We start from the raw sequence: 7,863 nt of genomic DNA, 5'->3' as shown, positions 1-7,863 counted from the left end.
AACCAAACTTTGGGGAACAGTATCTACACTTGAGGATAGGCTGGTGATCCAAGCTCGATAGGCTTGCAAGTTGGGTGACTGAAAACTGATGGCATTCAATACAGAGAAATGCAAGGTGCTCCGCCACGGAGGGGTGTCAGGGGGGAGAGACACATCACGGCTCAGAAATGCTGCACCTGCTAGCACAATGACCAAAAGAGACTTGGGAGTCATGATCGACCACAAGATGGACATGAGCCACCAATGCAATACTGCAGCCGGCAAAGCGAACAAAACTCTGGCTTGCATCTAGCAGTGCATCTCAAGCAAGACCCAGAATGTCATCTTCCTGCTGTACTCAGCCTTGGTGAGGCTGCAGCTGAAGTACTGCATCCAGTTCTGGGCTCCACAATTCAGGAAAATTATGGAGAGGCTTGAAAGAGTTCAGAGGAGAGTCAAGCACATGATGACAGGGCAAGAGAACATGCTTTATGAAGAGAGACTGTGAGCCATGGAACTCTTCAGCCTAGAGAAGTGCAGGCTCAGTGGCAACTTGGTGGCAGCCTATAAGTACATAAAGGGTATGCATCAGGATCTGGGGGAACATCTGTTCACCAGAGCACCCCAAGGGATGACAAGGTCCAATGGTCACAAACTCCTGCAAGACCGTTTTAGGCTGGACATAAGGAAAAAAATTCTTTACTGTCCGAGCCCCCAAGGCCTAGAAAAGACTCCCTACAGAGGTGGTGCAAGCACCTACTCTTGACTCTTTTTTAAGAAACATTTGAATGCTTATCTCACTGGGATCCTTTGACCCTAGCTGACTTCCTGCCATTTGGGCAGGGGGCTGGGCTCGATGATCTTACAAGGTCCTAATATCTATGAAACCTATGGAAAAGGGGGAGCAAGGATTCCAAGTTCCAAAATTAGCCCATTTGGACATTTTCCTTATTCAATTGCAATTCAGGAATTCCCTGTCCAGATCTATATCCTATAATAGCATATTCACCACCCCAGTAATGGAAACCAATAATAACTCAGTTGGGTGCATCTTTCAGAGGAGAACTCCCACCTGGCCACTGAAACCAGGTCTGTATCATTTTGGAGGTACACTGAGTAAGAGCTCTGGTATAAGAACACAGTACTTATTTAGGGACCATTAAGTACCCTAACTCTGTAGCACAACTTAAGGCTGCTAGAAGTATCAAAGATAACACTCACCCATGGATGCCACGTCCTGAATCCTGTTGTGGCATTGTGGTCGAGCCCCTTTTTCACAGGTTGACCTGCACCACGTACCCTGTTAAGAGACTATGCTACCTTCTCGGGATGCTCACCCTCCATGGCTTGATGGCATTAAAGTAGAATTCTATCCCAGAATAGAAAACCAGCTCTGCTGTCAGGGCTCTCTTTCTACTAGCCCAAAATAATTAGCAATGGCCTGGAGTGAGGCCTCACAGGCCTATAACAGGGGCTCCTGCAACCCCTACACCTCCACCACAGTCCTCTGGGTTGACTTAAGGGCTCTTGGTGTTAAGGCTTCACAGACAGGAGCTAAACACTGTACCTTCCTGGCTGACTTCCGGGATTTCCCCACAGTCCATCAGTCACAAAAATAAAGAAATATGGGCAGGTGTGCCCCTCACCCCCTACCACCGTCGCTCTCCAGTGTAGGGTTTCCTTTTTCACAGCTTCATGTGTCCTTTTTTGTTCTCCTCCACATGCTCCCAGCCTGTTAGCATTGGCTTCTGGTCTCCAGCTGCAGCTTATCTGTCCTATATTAAGGCAAAGCACCTGGGATGAGTTGGGATCAGGTATTTCTTCCCTTGAGGGCATAAACTGGCTTCTTTTCCCTCTAGGGAACTCTGTTTCTCAGGGGGACCATTTATGGGGCTGGACCACAGCTGTGCTGGCCACTGTACTGCCCTGAGCATCCCTGCCACCCATCCCTTCACTTCTGGGCCTACTTGCACCTCAGCTTGGGGGAACTCCTGAGGTTAAGAGGGTTATCCCTCTCATGCCCCTGGACCTATCTCAAGGCTTCCTGGGAGTGCTGAATAAGGACCAGCTCTCCAGCTGCCATGCTCCAGCAGCCACTGAGGCTTGTCCCATCACTAGTGAGGCAGCTTGCCTCCCAGATGCTGAGGAGAAGGGAGCAAGTGGGGATTTCCTCCCCATGATGACTCCTGCTCTCTTACAGGCATCTTTACCCTCCTTTCATACCTGTACCAAAAAAAGCACCACCAGGGAAAGACAAAGGCCATGAAAAACTCACTGTTAAAGACCACATTTACTAAACATTAGCACATAATACTAGGTGATATTAGGTACTGTATTGCTGAAAAGAGTTAACTGTGGTACCATTAATACCTCAGTGGTTATTAGGTGGTGAGTTTTTTAAGTGGTGGCTACTGTATCAGTCTTATGTTACTTAGTGCCACTTTTCTCCAAACTGGCCTTTTTGCCTCAAATAACTATAAGTTACTGCAGTCATCTCTATATTTACTCTAGCAAGTACAGTAAATAAGTATTATATAAATTAAGGTTCAATATACAAGTTTTAATGGTTGGTCACCATTAAAAAAAAGTTCTAGGTCACCCTAATGACAAATTTTCATGAATTGCTAAATTATTGATAATCTACTACCCTAAATTCACCTCTACTGAATTATTTATAAAAAACAAGTTTCATGAATGTCTTGATAGTGGTTTTGTGTAATGTTAAGAGCAGGATAAAAGCCTCTCTCTTCCCAATAACACTCAATACTGTTTTTTGTAGACCATTTAGTATAATATATTGGCTTCATACATTTCCAATAGTTGCTTTGAAAAATAGATAGAAGTGATAAATGAGATGTTCATCTATACGGAATTTTTCATTTAGTTTGAGCTTAAATTTAAATTGATGTACAAGTTTGACATGATAGACTGTAGTCATGTAATTTGAAATTAATCTTACATAAGAGCATGTTGCAGGATGTCCAGCTTTATTAAGACAAAGAATCGCAAAGTTTTATGTCTAATCTTACATGATTTTAAGTAAGACAGTTTTTAAATAAAGCAATTTTAAAATACTCCATGATAGATATTTTCAAAAATGTTCCTCAGATCCCATTTTCAAAATGACTTCGTCCCATCTGAACACTGGGTCTTAGCTTTTAAGTTGGTTAGGTACTGTTTAAACTTCACCAATATTCCCTGCTTTTCAAATTTGTGCTTTAAGTCACAGACAAATACTGAACCAAGGAGTGAGACAGTGACTTTATAACCTGAGATATAAGTTGTTCCCAAAAGGTATTTTTTCTAGAAACCTTAAATTTCATGCCAATAATCTTACTTTTCATGCCAAAAACACAACTAAAAAAATGAAGATGAGCATAGCTTATTTAAAACTGTACTGAAATTAAAAAGGAACTATGACAATGAATCACCAGCTTAGCAGCAAATTGGAAAATGAGAGAAAAAATAATAAGAGCTTATCAGATGCAAAAAAGCACCAGCAGTCAGCTGCAAAATGACCACTTTGGGGCTCCAGCATCTTGTGCTTGCCAAATGTAAAGGCCTAGCCCGCAAATCTATGCAAGGGGAGGAAAAGGTTCATATGAAAAAATGACTCTACACTGAAGAAAGTAAATAGAGACTAAAACACTAATTCTGCTGACATGTACATACTTACTGTCCATAATGAGACTACTTGTATAATTAATTTCATGTATAAGCACTTGTACTAGCAGGGTCTAAAAAGTTAACATAATACTTCAGAATGAACTGTTTTGGTGTTGTACCAGTCACAAATACTGAATTTCACCTTCACAAGATATGGAAATATTCCTTGGCTTAATAAAATTAAACCATTTCCGTGACCATGCACTATGAAATGTTTCTGGGCTTTTTGTTTGTTTTTTTGCAAGTTAAAACTTCAAAATATGCACCTCAATCAATTAGATCAGGTACCAACTAGTAGCTCCCTGTAATTATTAGCTTTTATTGATATTTGGTCCTTATAAGCTGTGGAGAAAAACACTTTCTCCTGAAAGAAACCCCCTTCCTGCATACTGCTCACAGTTTAGGTCCCTGATCCTGCAAACACTTATGCACATATGTAACTTCACTACCAAGTTTCCCATTTAAAGTCCATTGCCATAGTACTATTAAGCCAACACTGACATGGTTGCTGAATCAGTGTAAGTAGTCTTAATCCTTTGAGTAGATCCACACAAAACCGCTTGCAGGATGAGAGCTTAAGCTAGTAGTCTCCAAATGTTCTCATATTAATGATATTTTTAACAAAGGCCAAAGGAAAATTAATTTTCATAGGATTGCTCTGTTAAGGAATATACCTTTGCCTCCCACTTTGGAATGAGACAATCCCAAGAAAGTTGCTGCAAACAGTTGTTGTATATGTACCTGAGGTTCCTTTCAGAACCCACAATGGTAAACCATGCCGGAAAAATGATCCCCAAACCCTTCTTTATGGAAGCTTTTCTCATTTTTCTTCTTCCTGAGTATCTGATTATGGGTTTGGTAATGCTGGCAATATGAAAATAACATATTTACCTGAATCCAAGACTATTTTGAATTTAAAGTGACCCTGCCTCCAATAATTAGATTCTATAAATTTGTTATAATTATCCATGTATAAAATCTATTAGAGGGTCATCTTAAATTCATCCTCCTGACTGCTGTGGTGGGGCAAGAAGTAGCAGGGGGTTGAGGGGGAGAGAGAGGAGAGAGTCAAGATCAGGAGTGAGCAAACTACAGCCTGTGGGCTGGATCTGGCCTGTAAGGTCATTCTATCCGGCATGGGGGGCCCCTAAAAAATTTAGAAAATTAATATTCATCTGCCCTTGGTTCCTGTCAAAGATGACAGGAACTAAGGGCAGTAGGACCCAGGGGAAGCCCGGTGAGCTCCCACAACACCAGGGCCCAGCTGGGGCTTCTGGCCTGGGACCACATGGCTGCTCTGCATGGAGCTGTGAGCAGCTGCAGCAGGAAGCACGGGCCATGGGGCAGGGGAAGGGCCACTTTTCCCCTCTCACGCTCAGCTTTTCCTCGGGTTCCTTCCCGGCATGGAAGAAAGCGGTCCCTCACTCACCCCATGGCCAGTGCCCTGCACTGCAGCCACTCATACCCCATGCAGGGCTGTCCAGAGCAAGAGCAGGCAGTTCCAGGTGGGCTGTGAGTGGCTGCAGTGAGGGGCTCCGGGTATGGAGTGGGAAAAGGCTGCTTTCCCTCCACCCCCCATGCTCAGCACCAACTTGTAACCCAGCCCCACTGCCAGCCTGAGCCCTGTGCCAGCTCCGGGCTCACCTGTTGGGGCTGCGCATGGTGACAGCAGCTGCAGCCCCCCCACTTGCCGCACCAGGCAGTGTTTGCCACCACAACCTGTGGACTGCCCAGCATGTGCTTTCAGTGGGCAGCAGCAACCAACACTGCCTGGCATGGTATGTGAGGGAGCCGCAGCTGCTGTCGCCAACGGGTGAGACCAGAGCTGGCTTGGAACCCAGGCTGGCAGTAAGGCTGGGTTACAAGCTGGTGCTGAGCACAGGGAAAAGAGGCCCCTTGCTCGCTCCATGGCTAGCACCCCACACTGTAGCCACTTGCAGCCCGCACAGGGGTCAAGGTGTAAAAAGACAAGCTCCCACAATGTAGAAAGCCTATTACTTTAATATTAGTATCTCAAGAAAATGAACTCTGTTCCTCATCTGACACCCCACTTTGAATAACACCAAAAAAGTACCACTGAGGAAATACAAGATAGTAAAATGCAGCCTGACCTTACTGTACTTCTGCCTACCAGGCTCCTAAAGTTAGCCAACCTTCCTTTTACCCATTTAACATATTTATACACTTGGTGAATTAGACAATCATATAAAAGCAAAGGAAGTCATGGTGCAGTGACCATAGCAGAAAGCTCTGGTCCACAGAAACCAGAATCAGTAGTCTGTGCTTTCTTCTTTTTTATTAGCAAGGATACCTTGGCAAAGTTGTGCAATGTATAATTTAATGGCAAAACTAAAACCTTATTTTCAGAGAGTACAGAAAAATAGAGCAGTGAAAGGATGTTCATAAAACAATTACTTTAGGCAAAGCAATCATTCTTCTCCCAAGTGGGTACTTTGTGAAACAGAGCATGTTTCAAGAAAAATATTTTTAAATGGATTTAAATAAGAAAATGCTTAATAAAATGCACAATAAAATGAATGGCCTCCAAAAGAGTTTGAAGCAGTATTCCTACCAACAAAACTAGTGCACAGGAGTATTAGTTGCGTATGTGTAAGTATAATAGCACACAGCCATTGCTTGAATCTTGCATGTCTGCTCAGAGTGAGGCAGTGAAGAAGACCCCAACCGTCGCACCTTATTATATATGCTGTAAATGCTCTTCTGAGAGGCTGGGGGCTGCAAGCCCCCTGACCACATGCTTCATGGGCCACAAGTCTCTGAAGCTACTTTGTGCATGGGATGCATCATGCTATGCTATGTCACAGGCCACATACCACATCCCCATGTTGCACTGTGCTGGTGCTCCAAGGAGTGGGGCCCTGAAATGGAAGCAGGAGAAGGAAGAGGGAGCCTTGAGACTGCAGTGACAGCTGCAAGAGTGATGTGGGGAGCAGTACCTGAACCAGGAGCCCAGGGGCTGCAAGTTAGTCTCTCAAGGGCTGCATGAAGCCTGTGAGCCACCACTTGGATAGTCCTGTTCTGCAGTATCCAATGAAGTAACCTAGTGAAGTAATGCTTTGAGAATTTAGCTATATTTTGGGGTGCTGGCTGACATCATTATCCTTTCGTATCATTTTTTTCATGGGACCATTCAAGATGGCCACTATGGGATGCCTACATTCATTCATTCATTAAATGAATGAGCCACTCTCTCCCAGAAAGCCCAGGGACTTTTACATGTTGACAGGCTGAAGAACTCTCTCCCAGGTCCGGCCAGTGAAGAAGGATGATCACTTCTGATTAAAACATTCCCCAAATGTCTTCTAAAACCCTGCAGAGCATCATGAAAATGGAGGAGATCCAGAAAACCACCATTTGGTGCTTCAGTCCGTCCAGCAGTGCAAAGTATTGTCACCCTATTTGCAACGAAATATCACAAGAACAGCCTGTTCTCATAGTGGGATGGAGACTAAGCCTTCCCATAACATTTCCAGTGCCAAGCAGCCAGTCACCCATCTGCCTGCCAGCAGGAAAGGGAAAACAAATGAAAGATGGGGCGGAGAAGCAACAAGCGGAGGTTGAGGATAAGAAAGAAACATCTGTTAAGGGGACAAGAAGAAGTGAGGAGAAAAAGAGCAAGAGAACAGAGAGAAACGAAACATCTCAGAACAAAACATAATGGCAGAAAAGAAACAGAGCAACAGAAAGATTGAGAGAAAAATGTGAAAATAGAAATGATGGAAATATTAATGAGAGAAGACTGGAGATGTATATAAAAAATGAATGCTGAAAAAAATGGTTTATTTTACCAATAATCTAGGATTATCAACAGGAGAGGGTTTTTCTCTGCATAGGAGGCTTTTCCGGGGTTTTTTTTCTCCTTTCTTTTTTTAATCTTGAGCTCTTGGCTTCTGAAAGCCCATTCTGTAAAAATGAATTGAGGATTGATCTGGACAAGCTAACATTTCTGTTTCTATGAATGAAAAAGCACTGTGGAGAAACTTCATCCATGTTTAGATGAGCTCTCTGAATCGCCTGGCTAATTCCAAGACAATGGAATTCACATTCATTTGTAGCTGCAGAGAAAGGGGAAGTAAAGCAAAGGAGAAGGCAAGGAAGACAAAAAAGGGAAAGGAAGTCATAGGATCCCAGCAAGATAAACATCCGAATTTCTCCTGAAGGTGTTCAAAGTACGTGCTTGAACCACTTCCGGCAGCA

The 7,863-nt window shown here is 43.6% G+C and overlaps 1 long non-coding RNA gene across 1 annotated transcript in view; it reads left to right on the top strand.

Moving 5' to 3' along the window:
- The first annotated feature begins 370 nt into the window (after positions 1 to 370).
- The window catches only part of LOC109302478, a 19,602-nt gene continuing 12,109 nt past the window's right edge, over positions 371 to 7,863 (top strand). The window contains exons 1-2 of the long non-coding RNA XR_002098803.1: positions 371 to 513; positions 2,944 to 2,948. This is a non-coding gene — a long non-coding RNA (uncharacterized LOC109302478). The remainder of the gene's footprint in view (positions 514 to 2,943; positions 2,949 to 7,863) is intronic.

This window comes from Gavialis gangeticus, unplaced genomic scaffold (assembly GCF_001723915.1).
Source record: "Gavialis gangeticus isolate Ggan-Ray unplaced genomic scaffold, GavGan_comp1, whole genome shotgun sequence".
Lineage (NCBI taxonomy): Eukaryota > Metazoa > Chordata > Crocodylia > Gavialidae > Gavialis > Gavialis gangeticus.
Note: the sequence above shows the minus strand (reverse complement) of the source record. Positions and strands in the feature narration are given on the sequence as shown.